The sequence below is a fragment of the Balaenoptera musculus genome, chromosome 1, assembly GCF_009873245.2.
Source record: "Balaenoptera musculus isolate JJ_BM4_2016_0621 chromosome 1, mBalMus1.pri.v3, whole genome shotgun sequence".
Classification (NCBI taxonomy): domain Eukaryota; kingdom Metazoa; phylum Chordata; class Mammalia; order Artiodactyla; family Balaenopteridae; genus Balaenoptera; species Balaenoptera musculus.
Window position 1 is genome coordinate 78,890,633 of NC_045785.1, and position 19,800 is coordinate 78,910,432.

The 19,800-nt window shown below is 45.6% G+C and overlaps 1 protein-coding gene across 6 annotated transcripts in view; it reads left to right on the plus strand.

Annotated features, from left to right (window-relative positions):
- Positions 1-1,002: 1,002 nt before the first annotated feature.
- The window catches only part of LRRC8D (leucine rich repeat containing 8 VRAC subunit D), a 110,509-nt gene continuing 91,711 nt past the window's right edge, over positions 1,003-19,800 (plus strand). For 2 of the 6 annotated variants that reach the window (XM_036861957.1, XM_036861984.1), the window contains exon 1: positions 1,003-1,200. The gene's annotated coding sequence lies outside the window, so the exon portion shown is untranslated. Of the gene's footprint in view, positions 1,201-1,224; positions 1,648-1,684; positions 2,085-19,800 lie in introns of those variants that run through there. The other 4 variants (XR_005021012.1, XM_036861994.1, XM_036861967.1 and 1 more) reach the window with 4 other exon arrangements.

Genomic DNA, 19,800 nt, shown 5'->3' on the forward strand with positions numbered 1-19,800 from the left:
CATTGTTCACAGAAACGGGTGGATTCAGATAAAAGGAGATATTGAAGTACTGGGCTGGAACCATTTGTCATGTTAAAAACCAACAATTCCAAACATCCCTCCTGACGTTATTTCTTGACCCCTACGTCTCCCCACCCACGAAAAAGACTGCAAATATACTTTGATCTTACAACAAAAACAAGAGGGAAAACTATCAGGTTGGGAAACACTTCTTAGCGGAGGACAACCTTTCGTCTGCCTGCTTCAGATACAAGACATTTTTGGCATAAAAGAATGGGGGGGAAAAGAGTAGACTCAGATTAAAACAAGAACTGACTCTCTCGTGTATGTTTAATAGCAGACACTGAACAAATGAGGGTGGGAAGCTATTCGTTCCAAGATAAAAGTTGTGTGTGCCCCAAATCCCAGGAAAGTGCGTTCTCCGTAGGGTTGGAAGCCGCCGAAATGACTTTTACGCAAATTTCCCCCCACCATTTCATTGCATCCCCCACCCCCCCGTCTTACTATCAGAGCTTGAGTTGACAGGATAGCCCCAGGGGGGATGAAGGTTCCTGAGGTGGCCTCGCGCCAGCCTGGCGACACTGGCCGCCGGGCCCCGCGCCCTGTCCAGGTGGGCGTTCTTCAGCTGAGCGATGGGGCGACTGCGAGCTACGGCGGCTGCCCCTCCCCGCCGGCTGCACCTGCGCGCAGTCCAGCAGCCTCCCGCCGCCAGCGTCAGGCCCCGGGCCACCGAAGTCGCTACGCCGCCCCTTCGGCCAGCACGCCCGGCGGCGGAAGCGCCCGGACCTCCGGCAGACGCGGGAGAGCCGGCGGGGGAGAGAGCTCGCCATCACATGGAGGCCCGAGCCCGCCCCATTGGCTGCGGCCGAGCCAGTCGCGGCGCTCGCTGGCTGCGGTTGGTCCCGGAGCTGCAGCGCCTGCACGGGCCCGGAGTCCATGTTACGCTTTGTTTAATTCCCCCCGCTACAGAGTCATGTGCTGCTGCTCCCGTCGCCGCCGCTGCCGCCGCCCGTGGTGCCCCGGCTCCTCCGCCGCGCTTCGAGGTGGCAGCCGCGGGCGGGGCCGCGGAAGCAGGGTCCTGGGCGCCGCGCGCCTCCGCCGCCCCGGCACGTCCGGGAGCAGCCGCCGCACGCCGCAGGTGATGCCGCCACCTCCCGCCTCCGCCTAAGCCGGGGCTAGGCGGCCAAGCTGCCCCCCAAGGTTGGTGCGCGCCTCTCCGGGGCAGGGGCCGGGGGCTGCGCCGGTGGGAGCCGCGCCGGAGCCGACGCGCGCCACCCCGGCGCCGGCGACCTGCCCCGCGGCGCCGCGGCCCGAGAGGAGGCTGCGGCTGGGACCTCGCTGCCGGGGGGCCAGGAGCCCGGGGACGGGGAAGGCGAGCGGGGCCGGGCCGGGCGCCCGCCTCGGCCCGCTGGGGCCCGAAGATCGTTCCGCTTTAGGCAATTTGAGCGGCGGGCGCCGCGGCAGCCGAGTGGGCCCCGCGAGAGGACGGTGCCTGCGACCGCCTCCCTTCGGCTCCCCCCACGCGCGCTCCCTTCTCTCGCCTCCCTCCGCCCCATCGGAAGGGCGGGGGGACCCGGTTACGGCTCCGCTGATTCTTCCCGGAGGTGGGTGTTTGGTGTCTGGCCTCCCTGGCCCGCTGCCCAGAAGGTGAGCCCTTCAACTTCTCCAGAAACGCTTCCCCTCCGCCTCCTTCCCGCGCCGGGTGGGCTGGACTGGGAAGTGAGGGCCCGCCCCGCCCTCAGCGCGAGAGGGAGGGAGCCGGGGGCCCGCAGGTGCACCCAGCCCGCCGCGGGCCATCTCCGGGTTGGGTACCGGTATAATCCGCTTCTAGCTTGTTTGGAAGCGTGGGCACTTGGGAGCCGGACTTCTGCTCGAATCCCGTTCAGTGGCTTGGGAAGGAGGAGGCTTGGGGGTGGTTGCTCAGGGAATCATCACCTCCGCTTACTGGAGGGTTGATAGGGGCCTTCCTCTTTCTCTCCCCCTTTATTTGGGGTATCCCTTATGGATAAAGAGATGAGTTTTTTTGGTTTCTTACAAAGCCAGCCGCGGTAAAGAAGAGCTGCCACAGGTCGAGGGGAGGAGAGGTAGGTCCCTGCTGGAGAGGGAGAGGTGGGGTATGCGGTCCCATTTGGATACGCAGTTGGGGGTGTATGTGGCAGAAGGTGGGGACGTAGGGTTTCAGGAAAGAAATAGTGCAAAGGTGAGAGTGTGGGAGCACTCAGGAGGCGCAGGGGATGGGGAATAGGTATCGGGGAGTCCTAGCCGACTGTGGGGCCCAACTTGAGCCATTTGGACTCCTATGTGGCTCCTTCTGTTTTGCAGATTTCCTCCTTTCCTTCTCCTTGACTTTGAAAAAATATTTCTTGTTGGGCAAAGAAAGCTTTGAGGACATATTTTGAGAGATTCAGGAGTAAAGAGAGAGCTGACTTATGGAGACTTTCCTTAGCAGCTTTGATAATAAAATTCTAGTCAGGCTGCGTTTATTGAGCACCTATTATGTGTTCTGTGCCAGAAGTTGGAAGAGTCTGGGCAGGCAGGGAATTCCCGTCTGCAGTACTGGTGAGGGCTGTTTACTTCATAAACAACCGAAGGGCGCTTCCAAGTGCCAAGAATGACAGTGATTCAGACCTTCCCCGCCAGAGCTTCTGGGGCCTCTGCATGGTACAGACCTGTGGGAAGAAACCTGCACCATTCCCAGTAAATAGGGTCTTCAGGCAGCATTTATTTTTACAACCCATTAATACTGACCAGACACCTCCCATCAGCTAGGACACGGTGAGAGTTGTCTCTTTTCCTGTATTCTACATCAAGTGACTAAAACCCTGTTAAAATACAAGAACAAGATAGGAAAGATCCTGAGATGAAAATTAGGTAAAATAGGGTTCCGGCAAAGTCCTTGGTCTCTATAGGTTAGTAAGGGAGCCTCCCATGAAATGATTAGGTAATCCATAGAGCTGGGGAAAAAGCAATCCAAAATCTTGAATCGGCATGGTTTATTTATATATTTGAACATTTTATCTTAGATTTGTCTCATTTTTATTGAGGGCGTGTGCGTGTGTACTTTGTTGATTAAAACCTAACACATCAGAAGGTTGGAGAGGAAACTGTCCTCACATGACCCAGTCCTCCAGTCTCTTCATGACCATGTGGAATGGTGTATGATGCAACAGTTAAAGTATTGAGCCATATTTGTATCCTTTTCTTTCTGCCAAGGTTTACAGAATTTAAAAAACTTGGTCAAAACTTGACCTTTTTTTTCTTAATTTTTATATTGAACAGAACTTTTTTGATTAATTTTTTAGAAGTTTGCTGTGTTTGTAAGGTCCCAATAGCTAAATTATTTTGGTAGCTGTATTTTGGAAATCAAACTTGGTTCAGTCTCAGTACTGTAGGTAAATAGGCACTAGCTATGAAAAAGTCAAAGTTTTGTCAAAACTGTGTGCTCATGCTTACATATGTTCTTGAAATGGCAGTTGGTAAGGGGTTTCACGTATTTTTCATGTATCATTGGAGCTGATGTTGACATTCTGAGAAATGCCAGCCAATATTTATTGAGTACCAGCAAGAAGCAGAGAACCAGAGTGGGTGCTGTGATGCCTTAACCAGGAAGGAGAGGATTCTTGTACGAATAGAGGGCAAGTAAGACCGCCCACGTGAGGACACCACCAGAAGCAAGGGATTGCATTTGTCTAGGAGGCCAAGGAATACCGAGATGTAAAGGGTGTTTGGAGCCAGCCGCCCGGGAGTGTTGTGTGTGTTGGGGAAGAGGGAAGGAGCACGTATTAGGGGAAGTGTTGAGGTGTGTCATGGGTCAAAAATAGGTTTGCCTGGCTGGAGCAGAGAACATGACTGATGAAGGGAGGTAGAGGGGATCTAGTTAGTGGAAAACTTAAACCACAAGTCAGTGGTGTTAATCATTTGCCTCAAGAGTGGGTCTCCACAGGGGGTGACTTTGCCTCCCAGCAGACATTTGGGAATATCTGGGCATGGTTTTATTTTTGCTTGTCCTAGCTAGGAGGCAGGTGCTACTGACATCTAGTGAGTAGAGGCCATGGATCCTGCTAAACATCCTGCAATGTGCAGGATATCCCCCATGACAAAGAATTATCCCATCTGAAACGTCAGTAGTGCCACGGTTGAGGAACCCTGCCTAGACAGGGAAGGTAAAGGCCGCTGGGAAGTGAAGTTACATCTCAGAATAGGCCTCGAAGGAGGTGGTTTTGACATGTGAGGAAGGACGTTGAGGTTGGGAAGCCAATCTGGGAGACTTCTGCTATGCTCAGGCCAGAAGTGGTTAGGATCTGGGCAAATTCTAATCAGAGAAAAAGGCATTTTTGAGAGATCGTGGCAGATGAGCTAGCAGGGCAGTATAATACTGGGTAAGTGGAGAGTCACAGAATTAGAAATGGTATTTTAGAGAAGTCTTGGTCTAACTTCTTTACTTTAGTAAATTCTTATACTTGTGAGGCAGCCTCTGTTTAAACACCCCCAGGAACAGGGACCTCTGTACTTATGAAAACATGTCATCATATCTTTGGACTGTGTGTATGATTATTATTTGAGCTGAAGACTGCCTCCCCGAAACTTCGTTCTGTTGATTCTTTTCCTCTGGAACTACCCACTTCCCCAGGACAGCCCATCGAATGGGCAGAGACAGAATGACGTCCCCCTCCTGGCCCTCCAGCTGATTAACTTTTCTCAAAGCAAAATAGTCCCATTTCTTTTCACAGTCCTGCATGGGACATGGTTTCTGTCTTCTCAGTTTGTCCACATCTCTCATGGAAAGTTATGGCGACGGGAATTGAATATGGTAATTGAGACCTGATCTGGTCCACAAAGAGTACAGTAGGACAGCTATTTCCTGAGACCAAAGCACAACAAGCATCTACTTTCTGCAGCTTAAGCTTACAAAACTGCCCAGCACAGACTCATGTACAGGATTCTGGACAGTCAAAACTCCCAGATATTTGTTGTATGAGCTGCTGCATCCTGTGTTCACCATGCAGATTTGTGTGTGTGTGTGTGTGTGTGTGTGTGTGTGTGTGTGTGTGTGACGTTGAATGGACGTTTTTTGGTTTGTTTTTGTCCCTGTTCAGTGCTATCCTATTTATTTTGGTCCAGTCTTCAGACCTTTTGAGATTTTAAAATCTTAGTTCTGCCTTGTAATCACATGAGAGAGGAGTGGAGGATGACTTTGTCGAAAGTTTTGTAGTCACTTACAGTAATACTTCATGAAACCCAGTACTTTGTTTGACACTGCTGGTCCTATTTGAGAGCTGGGCGTGCTGGGTGATGGAGGATGAATTCCAGGGGTTGATTAGCCCCAAATTTAGGGGCGTCTGAGAAATTTGTGTTCATGGCCAAGCTACACTGAGTTTGGCTCTTGCTAATGTTTGCACCTGAGGTGCCCTTTCGAAATTATTTCAGGCTGTTGCAAGCTTCTGAAATCGGTACTCCTCTGGGGTCTTTGTAATTCTGTTTAGACATCTGGAAGAGCATTGCTAATGTTCTGTGCAAATCTGAAGCTTGCCAAATCCGAGTTGCTTTTGAAATTTGTGAAGAGGTAAACTGGGTAATAACTGGTATTGGCAAAAACCATGGATGAAGTTTGTTCCCACTCAGGCTAAGTGTTTTTTTTTTTCTTCTTTTTTTTTTTTTGCTAGTATGCCTGAAATACTTCATTAGTGACAGCTTTACATTTGGGGAAGGGGTGGGGGGTGTTGGGGATTAGAGATAGGCCTTTCTCCCAGTACTAAGATTTAGCTTGTTGGTGGTGTAATATCACACTTATCAGATTTCACATGTCTTCACTGAGAAGACATTAGGAAATTAACCATTCTTGGATGTCTTTTGAAGCAGACAGGTTAGAAATCCTAGGTAGCTTAGTGCCAAGTTCAAATCTCCAAATGTTCTAGATCTATCCAGCAAACTAGATTTAAATAAATTACTTGATTCAGGTGGCCGCCATCCAACAGTGTAGAGAGTGCTAGAACAAAATTCCAGATCTCATAGCCAAAATGTGTAACCTCTTTGTTATGAATGTCCATTGTGCCCCGAATCGTTGCAGGTGTGTTGCCTGTCCAGATGGTACAGTCTGCTTGCTCTCACTTCTGTGCTAGCCCACATGGGAAACCTGTCTGTATCCTCTGGAGATGAAGGATATTCCTATGAGAAGAAGGGATTTTTGTGAATTTATGAGATTTCTTGAGGGGGGGAAATATTTGAAAACCCTTGGAGACTGTCCTTTTACACTTTCAAAGGCTGTATCAAAGTTGAAGTCACCTTGGGTTTGAGGATTCAGTGTATCATTTTTGAGTAGGAGGAGGGAATTTTATAGATGGGAGTGATCAACGTTTGAATTAGATAGAGGAGGAAATTGAGGCCCGGGGAGCGGATGTAGTGACAGAGCACGCATTAGTATCCACCTACCTTAAAGACCACAAATTAAGTCTAAGGCTAAAGACATCTCTGCTTGGAGGTGTGTAAACAGTGGGATCCCTTAGGTCTTACTTACATAATTGATCCAAAAGAAGGCGTACCCAGTGGAATTTCTAGGTTTACAGATGACAGTAAGCTCTTCTGAATTATGAAATAGCTAACCAATGGGGATTTACTTCAGGGAAGCTGTGCTAGGATATGTTAGTCATCAGAAGATTTGCAGGTGAGTTTCTTTGTGGGCAAATGTGAAGTCAGGTATTAAGGAGGGAATTACGGAGCTGTCATAGGATGATGTTTTGGTGGGAAAATACAGGAAAGGGCTTTGAAAATACTTGCACAGTGTTGTCCCAGCTTGTTGTTGCAGATTAAAAAGGACAGGAAATACTAAGCTTCATCAAAAGATTTTGGCAACAAAACAGAAAACACAGTCTTAATTGAGTTTCTACTGTGCTTTGTTCAAAGCCTGGGCACCTGACTTTAGGCAAGACACCAGAGCTGGAGTGAGCAACGTAATGGTACCTAGAAAGGGTAGACAGTCCTGCCAGAATGGAAACTCCATGAGGACAGAGCCTTGCCCATCTGCTTTTCTGATGTAAATATTCGAGTTTCTAGTATCTGGAAGAAGACAGCTGGGAGGAGATGTCTCTGAAGCCCATGAAACCACTAGATTAGGGACAGAGGAAACCTGGATTGTTTCCCTAATCCTAGCAAACCTGAGTGTGCTGTTTTAATCGCCTGCTTCCTTGTCTGCTTGCTCCAGTACTCTGTCAATGTGATGAAGGCAGGGATGTATCTGTCTTGTGCTGCACTGATTTCCTAGTGCCCCACACATGGCAGGCCCTGCATTGGTATTTGACACCTGAAGGAATGCATGAAGAGGTGCATTCCTTAAAGCTTTATAAGATATAAATTCAGGATAAATGCAAAAAAAATAGGGTACCAGTTTTTCTTAGCTCTGGCTGGCATCAGAATCAGCCTGGGGAAGGTTTTTTTTTTTTTTTTTTTTTAAATTTTATTTATTTATTCATTTATGGCTGTGTTGGGTCTTCGTTTCTGTGCGAGGGCTTTCTCTAGTTGTGGCAAGCGGGGGCCACTCTTCATCGCGGTGTGCGGGCCTCTCACTATCGCGGCCTCTCTTGTTGCGGAGCACAGGCTCCAGACGCGCAGGCTCAGCAGTTGTGGCTCACGGGCCTAGTCGCTCCGTGGCATGTGGGATCTTCCCAGACCAGGGCTCGAACCCGTGTCCCCTGCATTGGCAGGCAGACTCTCCACCACTGCGCCACCAGGGAAGCCCCCTGGGGAAGGTTTTAAAGTTACATGAGCGCAGACCTTTCCCCATACCTATTGAGTCAGAGTCTCTGGGAGTGGAGTTTCATTTTGAAAAGAGCCCTCTTCACTCCCAAGTGATTCTGGTGTGCAGCCAAGACTGAGAACCACCATCTTGCATAGTTGTACAGAAAGGCTGGTATTGACTGGAGAAACCTTCAGAAAGTTTTGAAACATTTGTGGCTGACAGGCCCACAATTGGTAGTTAAGACAAGGAGCTTTAAGGATACATCTGTGTCCTTGGAAGATGATGACCAAGACAGCAGATGTCCACTGTGTGGCCCTTGGTGCCTCCATGAGATGCTGTGTCCTGGATTGGATGGCATGAGGGGATCAACCTGCAGTCCATTCTTGAGCAGTTGTTTCCAGAGTGGATCCATAGTGACAGTTACACCAGCCTATGGAAAAATAAGAATAAAGACAGTGCAGCAGGCTTTTCGTGTTTAATTTTAGTACTAAGTTTGTTCAATTTAAAGGATTTTTTTTTTTAATCTTGGGATCTCTTACTTTGAGGGGTTAATTTTTTTTTCCTTTTATAAAAGGATGGTGATGGTTTGCTTTTGGTATCATTTCTTGGTCACCTAAAACCTGGTAGTTTTGTAACAGTCTTCTTTTGAAATTTTACTAGTCTGTGATATCAAAAGTCTGGGAATTACTACTTCCCTGAGGTGTTCAGGATGTCCATGTCCTCCTCTTGACACCTGCTTTTGGGGAAGGATCACACATGTCGATGTTAGATTCTATTATGAACATTTTTTTTAAATTAATTAATTTATTTATTTATTTTTGGCTGCGTGGGTCTTCATTCTGGTGCGCGGGCTTCTCATTGCGGTGGCTTCTCCTGTTGCGGAGCATGGCCTCTAGGCGCGCGGGCTTCAGTAGTTGTGGCTCGCGGGCTGTGGAGCGCAGGCCCAGTAGTTGTGGTGCACTGGGTTAGTTGCTCAGCGGCATGTGGGATCTTCCTGGACCAGGACTCAAACCCATGTCCCCTGCATTGGCAAGCGGATTCTTAACCACTGCGCCACCAGGGAAGTCCCATGAACATTTAATTCCTTAAAAAACGTTTTATTTTCCTTCTCTGCTTGCTGGTAATAGGAACTTTGCCAGAGAAGGTTTCACTTCCCCAGCAACTCTTAAATCCCATTGCTAAATCTCAGTATCAAAAGATCACCAATACTGCAATGAATTCTACAAAGCAGGGAGAAGGAAGGAAGTGCAAGGCAGCCCTTCTCTCTGAAGGGTGTCAACCACCAGGAAGCTACCTCTGCAGAGCTCACTCAGTGGAGACGGGACAGATTCATGCCCATCACACTGGGTATGAAGTGCCATCTGTCAAATTCTCTTGTTCCCAAGCCAGTTCTAAGAAATATTTGGATACTAAAATTCTTTGGAAAATGACCCCCATGATTCTTGCAATGGCACCCTACTGAATAAGCTTTTAAAATTAGTTTATTATCAGATATAACTAGTTTTTTTTTTAAACTTAACTGGTCAAGAAGTAATTGGGCCATTTATGGAATACCCATAGCTAATAACAATAATCATTTATTAGGCATTTACTGATTGTCCAGACCTATGCCTTGGAATTTACATGCATTCTCATTTAATCTGCAAAACAATCCTGAGTGGAAGGTGCACTTATTCCCACTTTCGAGATGAGGAAACTGAGGCTTGAGAGGTTATGTGATTTGTAAAAAAAAAAAAAAACACAAAGAAGTGGTGGAGGTGGAATTTGAAGCTAGTTTTATTTCAAAACTCATTCTCTTAATGTACTGCACTCCTCTCGTTTATCTTAGATTTCTTTGTATTCATTTTATAATATTATTAATATTTCTTTTAAAGAAAGAGAATCCAATTTTGAGGTGTAAAGAGACCTTACAGCTTGTCTAGTTCATGCTCCTCATTTATGGACCAGGTCTGAAGCGTGGGTACACAGCTGAGGAAAGCTATAGGGGCACCCAGCTCTGCAGGCTTCCAGGCCAGAGTTCTCATCAGCGCACAGTGGTTTTAGAAAACATCAACCTGTCGGTAAAACCACTTGAGTGAAAGTTGATCCTAGAATTGAGAGGGTAATTTAAAATCACTTGTTTTGGTGCTTTCTCTAGCCCTATTCTCTTTTATCATCAATATTGGTGATAGAATGCCACTTGTAATAGCACACACTAAGTGCCCTCCTCCTAATTAGATCTGACCCTACAACACTACTGTACATAAATATATAAAGATGTAGCTAATATTTGTTAAGGTGTTTTGTCCAAATGTTTGCTGAATAAATGCTATCACAAATATATGCAGTTAAAGACAAGTAATCGTTACCCCATATCCTCTGAGTTAATGATGATGAATCAATAAATATCCATATATCTATGTGATATGTAGTCTGTTTTATTTATAGATTTATTATGCTCAAATATAATTATTTCAATGGAGTAAATTCACTCTGTTAGAGTTTCTACTTTAATGGTTCTATTGTTCATATTAACATTTAGCCAATAACAAAGTACAAATTGGGAAATGGTCTGCAGTGTTACACAGCTTGCACAAATGAATCCCCTTCCTACGCACACACACGCACGCACACACGCACGTACACACGCACACACACGCAGAGGCTTTCTCTTTAACTTAGTTCTTTTCTAGTATTTCTCTATTATGGGACATTTTCCTTTCTGTTTAGTTCTAAGTTCTTTTCTTTATGAATTATTTGTACCTGGAAAATTCTGTACGAAGCAGAAACTTTATAATTACATCTGTAATTTCTGCTCTAACCAGAGAGAGAGTTAGAGTTAGATGCTAGCTGTGGTCTCAGGCATATCCCAAACACCGCCTGAAGCGGGCCTCACATGGGATAATTTATGACAGCTGGTACTCAACCTCAGGGTAGGGTGATCAGGAGGGAGTGGGGGGTGAACCTGGGCTGAACCAGAAACTGCAGGTCCTGTCGAAAAGGGGCCTGTTGAGCAGATCTATTCAGCAGCCAACTGTTGCCATATGGGAATGTGGGCCAGTCTTGACAGATCTTCTGATTTTTTCACTGTAAGCCAGAAATCTGGATTACTTAAAAATCTCCTGATTTTAAAAGATTGGCTAACACGACGTTTTAAAAAGAACTTCCTGCAGACCAAACAAAATAGCTTTGTGGGCTGGATACAGCCTGTGAGCTTAGACCCTTAGAGATAGATAGCCCTTTAGTGGCCAGGTAAATGGAAGCATATGATTCAAATAAAAGCATAATACACTTTTAAAAAGTTGAAACAAAGCAAAACTTGATGTCATCGTTTTATGTACCACACACACACGCACACACACACACACAAACACACACACACACACATACAGAAAGCAGAACAAAACGAACCAAAATCCCCATACTTGTAATGGTAACAATTTCTGCCCTTTACATTTGGTTTGTTACATCCAGAGTGGTTACATTTGAAGGGGTTGTCCTGCCTGAGGAGTGACAGACTCAGAGAGAAATACGTGGAGTATGGGAATGCAGCAGGTAGGAGAAGATACGGAGGGTGGGAGGCAGGTGGGCCCCGTGGTAGAGAACAAAAGGTCAGAGCCGCTTGGAGGGCCAGAAGGATCATCCACCCCAGGAGATGAGCGAAGAGGAAGACTCCGTTATATCTAAACATTGATTTGGGGGTTATAGGGAGGAGAGGGAGATGAAAGAGGAGCCCACAGTGAGAAGGGAACACTGTGATCTGATAAATATTCAGAAATAGCGCAGAAGCTCTGGGTGGGCAGAGGGCTGTTGTTTTGCCCTTCCTAGTGTGCACGTTAACTTGTGTGGTGGCTTCTTCAGAAGGAGAATTGGAGTGAGAAGGAAAAGAAAGGATTTAGGTCAGGAGAATATAGAGTGAGGAAAGGAAGAGGCGACGACAGGACAGCTGGCGTCACAAAGTAAACCAGGAAAGCTGAAAACGTTTCCATGGTACAGACCAGCACTCTTCCCCCACCCCCCAAACCACGGCATTGTCTGAGGGGGTGAGCACCATAGCCCCCCGCTCCCGGATGGCTCTGGACTCCAGCTTGTTTGGCTTGCGGGGGTGGGGGGGGGCTGGTGTGCTCAGTGCCACTGATGTAGCCCCCAAGGGCCCTTCGTGTGAAGTTGGTGGCAGCAGGGCTGCTTTTCCCCCGCCAGGCACGCTGCTTGGAGGTCAGTGCAGGCTGAGTTTTAGCCCCTCTTCCCGGCTGGGTGCCCCCCCGGGAAGGCCGTGACCCCAGACCTGTGTTGTGACCCTTCCTTCTAGCGCTCCTGTCTTTAGTTTTATCTGCTGTTCTGGGGAAAATCCTTGCATTGTTTAAGTCTAATCTGTTGTACATACGCCCTCTCCGAAGGAGAGGAGAGGTGATACTCTAGCAGCTCTGTTACTAGCTGAGTCTAGACTTTTAGCCTGAGAGGGGATTTTTAAAACCATTTTTCTCTTAATCATCCCAAGGATAGCACATTGTTCCTGGAATTCCAGCATTTTCTGGGAAATAAACCTTTTGATTCATCAGCAGGTTTTATCCCAGTCCTTAGGACTGTCATCCCTGTGTGACCTGAACCATGTCTTTCTCAGCTGGTATAGCTTTAAATTTTTAACGCTTTGGTTGCTTTCAGAATACAAAGCAAATTTTACAGATGTTCCCCTATGTTAGTTAGTTCAGTGCTATAAGTTCTTTGTTTTGTTTTGTTTTTATTTAGTTTCTCAGCGTGGAAGCCCCTTTGTAAGTACGGAGAGAATGGGTACAGATTTACTTGCACTGTTGCTGGGAAGGAGGAAGATTCTTCGAATTCCACTGTTTGTTCTTCCAGGGACTCTAGCCCACAGATGGAAATCCTGGAAGATCCTATCAGGAAGTGAAACTTGTAAATAATCTTTGTGCTGGTTTGGGGCATTATGGATTAACAAATTGTGCAAGAAGTCTTCTTTGACCTTCTTCTAAAATACACTTGAAAAAGAACACAATCGTAGAGAGTAATCTAGTCTGGAAATAATAATAGGAAACACTTGCGTAGTACTTACACGTGCCTGGCACTGCTTGGAGCACTTTATGTATATTAGCTCATGTGTTCCTCACAACAGCCCATTTTGTAGCAGAGAACAACAAGGGCCGGTTCCCCTGTCTGGCTGCACTTCCCCATCTCTGCGAGCAGCCAAGGGACTCAAGGCCACAGAGCTGGAAGCGACAGAGCTGTGATTGGAACCTAGGCAGTCATGGCTTCAGAATCTGTCCTTCTGAGGACTGCATTATGGCCCCTTGTACTCTTCTCACGACAAGGATCGCAAATAGGCTTTACAAACTTCTTTTGCTTTCCATATCACCTCAGCTTTAAACTCAGGATCAGGGTTTGATGTTAAAAAAAAGAAAATTATACTCCCCTAATACCTCCTCCCCAAACCAAATGAACAAACAGAATTGTCAGGAGACAGTTTCCATCTAGGAACAGAAACTAAAGGGTCTTCCTGGAACACTGTCCTAAGATACCGGACTGATCTCTCTAAGGGCTGCAGGTGGGGCCTCCTTGCTGTGACAGCCCTCACTCTTGGCACCAGATTTGTTTTTAAGAGGACAGAAACTATTTTACCTTTACAACTAGTGGATTTGGTGAGCTGCTGAGAAAGTTTTAAAAATTGCTTTTCACACTTCATAAAGGACAGTGGGAAGGGCCAAGGACTTGGAGCTTAGATGACTTGAGTTTAGTCCTGGCACTCTTCTTCGCTACTGACTGTGTGGCCTTGGACTTCTCGACTTGGGTTTCATCCCCTGTAATTGGTGGAGGGGGTGGGGTGATAACGGCAATAGGATTGGTTTGGTGAGGATAAGGAGCTATTACATAGGACGATATTTTATTAACAACAGTGGCCGTGTGTGTTAGGCAGCTGGGGACCAGCGTGTGCTCTGCGAGCGTCGGGAGTCTTTCCCGTGGGTGGGTGGTGAGCTGGACGCTTGGGAGTTGGTGGGAAGGTTTGCGTTGATCTGAGCTTCTTTCCTTTCCTGTTCTCTCCTTACCTGTGGTACAGTGTGGATGATAATGTGAGTGTCCACTCAGTTTCTGGCCCAAACTCCTTTTCCTTGGTGCTCCCTCCTGCTTCGGGCTCGCCTCCAGTTTGCCTACAAAGTGCTGTTTGTTGTGAGGGTGAAGCGGGCAATTCTCTGGGCAGTGCAGTTACTGTAGTTCAAAGCAGAAAGCCAAGCTGGAGGAGGAGGGACAGACAGGGCTTGTTCGTTAGAATTTTGTACATTGATTTTTGAAGGAAAGAAAGGGGATTAAGAGATGACTTCTCCATAGAAATATTATGAAATGCCCTTCATAACAGAACAAAATTGGGCAAGGAGAAAGGGCTTTAAGAAATCACTGCTTATTACTTTGAAAGCAAATGCTTTTGTTTGTTTGTCTTGTTTTGTTTTTGAGAGGAGGCAAACACTTTTGGAACTCTTACTATGTCTGCAATGCATTCTGGTAGGATAGGAAACAAAAATTGATAAATGATATTTACAACAGCTGTCATTTTGGTGCATTTTAGGTGGTCCGCATTGGGCCAAACACTTTTTCTGTTTTATCCTCAAATTAGTCATGAAGGTAGGAATCATTTTTTGTGTGTCCCATTTCGAAGATTACAAAATTGAGGCTCATAGTATTTAAATAACCTACCAAGGGTTACAGTGCTAGTAAGTAACTGGAAGAGCTAAACTTTGAACCTAGGTCTGTCTCTCATTCACAGTGTGAAAAATGAGTGTGTCACATGCCCCTGCTTTCAGGGGGAGACCACCGCATACGCAGTTTGGTGTAATTCAGCTCAGCACGCGGTATATGCTGTAATTCCTGCATGAGCTAATTTTTTTGAACATTTGTTCAGGGGAAGGAGAGACTGATTTTGATTGGAAAGATCAGAGAAGGTTTCACAGAGAAAAATAACTTGAGCAGCGCGGAGGTAACATTGGGGCAGCAAGTGCCGAAGACATAAAAGAAGCGTGTGATGTGTTTGGGGAATGGTGCTGTGACAGAGTGAGGGATGTGGGAGGGAAGGAGGGCAGAAAAGTAGTTTGGGACAGATCACAGAGGGTCTCCAGTGTCCCGCTAAGGAATTTAGACTTCATTCCATTGCCTTTGAAGGTTATTCCATTAAACGTTCTTGAGAAGGGAAATCATTTATTCTAGTCTCTGATGTGACTGATTCTGGTGGCAGTGTCTAGAAAGGAGTAGAATGTGTGCAGCAAAGGTTCCCCAGCCAGACTGCAACATAGGGTCACCTGGGAGTTCTTAAACATACAGATTCTGGGAGTACCCCATGCCCACCAGCAACACCCACCCACCCCTGCCCCAGACATTCTGTTGATTCTGAGTGCAGTCAGATAAGGGAGGTGATTCTGAGTGCAGTCAGATAAGGGAGTAGGGCCTGTAGACATTCTGAGGCTAATTGTGAGTTTGCCATTGTGTGGATGATTTATAAACCACAGGAGGGGGCCAGTAATCAAACCTTGGGGAAGATCTGTCTATTTAGGTTTTATCGTTTGCTTATTATTCCGTATAGATATTAAATAATCTCAGAGCATCATCATTTTCACATAAATTTTCCCATTCATATCTACAATAGAATGCAGTATGGCTCTAAACTTTATGCCTTTGTGCTAAGTCCCCTACCCTGCCCCACCCCCTTTTTTTGTTTGTTTATTTCGGAGGCAATGGAACATGTAGCATTTCCTCCGTGACTGTCCCTTCATGGACAATCTCTCATCAGCTGTGGAGTCCACTGCCTGGGGCATGGTGGCTACAGAGCTAATAGTTCAGCTCTTCAGTCTCTTAGGAGTTGAATGATACGATGCTCACTTGTACATTTCCTGGGACCTAGCCTGAAGTTAGGCCATTTTTTTTTTTTTCCAAATGTTGCAGACCTCTCCTACTTCCGTTTCTTGAGTTCTAAATCAACTACTGACTTTTAAAGTATAAACTTTGCTGGGAGAGCAAACAGTTCTACCAAGGGAGAAGCAATTTCTCAACATTAAAAAAAATTAGAAATTATAATTTATGCTTAAAAAAATAATGTTAGTCCAAGTTTTTGCTCTCTTCTCTCTTCCTTCTCCGTTGTTCTTTATCCTGCCGTATGTTTACAAACCATTCTCATGACCTTCTGCCTGAGCAGCATATTTGTAGTGGGGCCAGATTATACATACACCACTGACTTTTTCATCTGACCTCTAAATTCAGCCTTTGAGCCCCTTCATTTCTTTGAGTTTTGCTAACAGAGTCTTCTGGTTGAAAGGAATATTATTTCCCATGGAACTTTACTGATGGTGTGTGGAATAATAGGATCATGCTTTCTGAAGTTCAGACCGAAGGTCCTAAAATCTTAAACATATCCAGTTTGCTATTGCTTACTTTACTTTTAGTTCAGTCTTGGCATTTCAGGTCTAGAGGTGGTTACTACCCAATGGGCATCCTCAGCCCCTCCCTGAAAATTAAAGGGAGCACATAAATGAAACCAAACTTCTTGTTTTTCCTCACCTCTCTGTTAATTGAACTAAGTCAGTTGGCTTGCCCTCATTTGCCCTTTTCACCCCTCCCAAATTAATGTTATGTGCCAATTTGATTATAACAGTGTGAATAATTTCTAAGTTACTTTTCAATACAGACTGAATACTGTTCCTTGCGGTTCTTTTCTTCATCACACTGGTAGATGTATCCAGTGTTTTTCTATCCAGCCTGCTTAACTCCTGTGTGGTTCTTGTAGCCATGTAAGTTTCAGTTGATTTGGCCATCGTGATTGTATGGGACACTGTATCAAATGCTTCATCAAGATCAAAGCACGTGGAGTTCAGTGCATTCCCTTCCCTTGCTAACTCACTTGTGCTGGAGGCAGGCAGTCCTGGAGCCTTGCAATCCAGGATTCTGGTCAAGGTAAGGAAGCAGCCCTTCTTCCTGATTTGGCTGTTCTGCAAATATCTTTTCCTTTCTTTTAAATATTCATTTATTCAGCAACATGTAGCAGGCACTGCATTCCTGACCCTGTACAACCAGTGGTTACATTCTTGCTATAGAAAGGAAAACCTCTGAGCCTTTCACTTCTCTCCTTCTGCCTTAGCATGGGACTCTTCCCCGTGAACTTTCATGCTAGAGAAAGCAAGCCCAAGCCAGCGGTGCCCCATTGGTAGTAAAATGTGTTGGTTAAAAGTAGATTCTGTGGCCAGCCAGGCTGCCCAATTTCTGGTATTTGCTAGTAGTATTATTTTAGGCAAATTACTTAATAGCTCTGTGTCTGTTTCCTGGTCTGTAATATGGAAGTAATGGTAGTTCTTGCTTCATAGAGTTGTCTGGAATAATTGAGTCAATACATGTAAAGTGGTTGGAATTTGTTTAGCTAGGTTTAGTTTAAAAATTGATGAATAATCTTTCAAAAGTTCATAATAACGTTTCTGGATTTTCCAGGCACTTTGTTTTTCTTTCATACTATTTGCCTTAGTCACTCCACTGCAGACAAAGGAAAGGAGATGAAGATCAAACAGTCCAACTTTGCTACCTTAAATTATTTGTAAATTGCTTTTCTTCTTGAAGACTCCATTATGATAGGTAGTTGAGAACTGATATACTCAGTAGACAATATGACTTATTCCCTATCTACTCTTGTATTGCTACTTCCCAGTGTGTAATTGTACAGATATTCATATATTTTAAAAATCTTTTTAAGAACATTATTTTCTTAGTAATAAACATTATATTTATTAGACCTGTTAAATCATTTTAAGTTGTTGGATTTTTAATGTATTATTTTTAAACGGATGCCCAAAGAGAATTTTTTAATTTTTTTTTTAATAAGGAGGCAGAAATACCCACTACAGACAATGAATAGACAAAACATGCCTTCCAAAGAAAAATGTCTTATAGGACAGTGTTTAGTCTACACAATACACATCATGATCAACAGTCAGTAAATAACCCAAGGCTGTTCATGTTAGCAGTCTGTGCCAGGAACTGTTTGAATACTCTTAACTTATGTACAAGTATTTGCATTTAGTCAAGCCTATATGGTTTCCTGCTAATCTTTCATATTTATGCTCACTGAATCACAGTACATCAGCCATCATGGCTCACTTTACAGGTATATTTGCATATTAACTGAAGAATGAGAGGGGAAACTTGGAAAAAATGTATTAAGATTTTGTCCATTGGGACTTCCCTGGTGGTGCAGTGGTTAAGAATCTGCCTGCCGATGCAGGGGACACAGGTTCGAGCCCTGGTCCGGGAAGATCCCACATGCCGTGGAGCAACTATAAGTCCACGTGCCACAACTACTGAGCCTGCGCTCTAGAGCCCGCGAGCCACAACTGAGCCGGGGCGCCACAACTGCTGAAGCCCACGCGCCCTAGAGCCCATGCTCCACAACAAGAGAAGCCATCGCAATGAGAAGCCCGCGCACCACAAGGAAGAGTAGCCCCTGCTCACCGCAACTAGAGAAAAGCCCGCGCGCAGCAACAAAGACCCAACGCAGACCAAAAAAAAAAAAAAAGATTTTGTCCATCACAGTTTGATCGACCTGTGGATCTGTCATTATTATTTTATTAAATACTTTTCAGCTGCAACCTAAGATCATGTTTAACCTAATTTATATTGACATATTGCTAAAAATCAGTTGGCCCGTTGCAAAATACATGTTTATAGTTTACTCTTTCAAACAACTTGGGAAGTTGATGAAGTCACATGATATAGTTGAGAGAGATTCTTCTGAGTAAAAGATGTGTAGCACAGAATAATAAATCCAATGCCAAAATGCACCTACTCATTTCTTTTCAATTCAGAGGAAGAACAGACCCAGGGTGAATTTTAGCTCCATTACCTACTGCTTTGAGAAAAACACCTATGAGCTCCACTTCTTCTAGCACAGTGGTAATGAGTCCTCCTTGCAAAGGCAGTTCTGAGAATCCAGTGAGGCAGGGCATGTGTGGGTCCTATGTAAATGTTACTAATTCTGCTCAAGATGTGTGTGCTTTGAAGCACTGAGCTGAGGGACATACCAGCTCACGCCTGTAGCCACCCAGGCCTGTGTTTCTGACGTGTAGCTGGGTCTTCCAAGTAATGGTGCAGGTGTTCTGAGTAGTGCTTTCCTTCTCAACTTGCTTGAAACCAGGAGACTCTGTGCCTAGGAGGGAGCCTAAACCATCTTGCAGGCAGACTTTTTTATTTATTTATTTATTTATTTATTTATTTATTTATTTATGGCTGTGTTGGGTCTTTGTCTCTGTGCGAGGGCTTTCTTTAGTTGTGGCAAGCGGGGGCCACTCTTCATCGCGGTGCGCGGGCCTCTCACTATCGCGGCCTCTCTTGTTGCGGAGCACAGGCTCCAGACGCGCAGGCTCAGTAATTGTGGCTCGCGGGCCCAGCTGCTCCGCGGCATGTGGGATCTTCCCAGGCCAGGGCTCGAACCCGTGTCCCCTGCATTGGCAGGCAGATTCTCAACCACTGCGCCACCAGGGAAGCCCCAGACTTTTTTAAAAAGGTGATTTGCATCCCCTTGCTACATTTTTGCCGTGGGAAGTGACACTCTGGCTCCTTGAAAATGGCTAATAATCGTCCATGGGTAAATGCCAGTCAAGCCAGCCAGTTGGCTCTGAAGACATTTTCCTTGAAAGCCACGGCCCAGGTTTTTCAGAGGCCGGGGGATGAGTGTGAGTGCCAGAGACCTCCTTCACAGAAAAGCCTGTTGCATGTGCTACCCTAGAAGTGAAGACAGAGACAGGGATGCCGCTGTGAAGCCTGCTATTACAGAGAGACAGTCTCTTAGGTAACCAGATGGCTTGTCATTTTTCTTTTTTTGTTTGCAGAAAATCCAGCTGTAATAATGGCCAAGAATCCTCACACAGAGAAATCGTGTGGCAGACATTTTTAATCATCAAAGTAAGGTCTTTCTCTTTTAAGATGAAGAAAGATAAGGAGCATCGTTTTGGGATATGAGTTTATCATCTCCTCCTCCACACCCATTAGTCCTCAGGAAAGCTATCTTTCATCACTTAATTTGGAGCCTCTAAAATGGCTTTCACACTGTTGCTGTC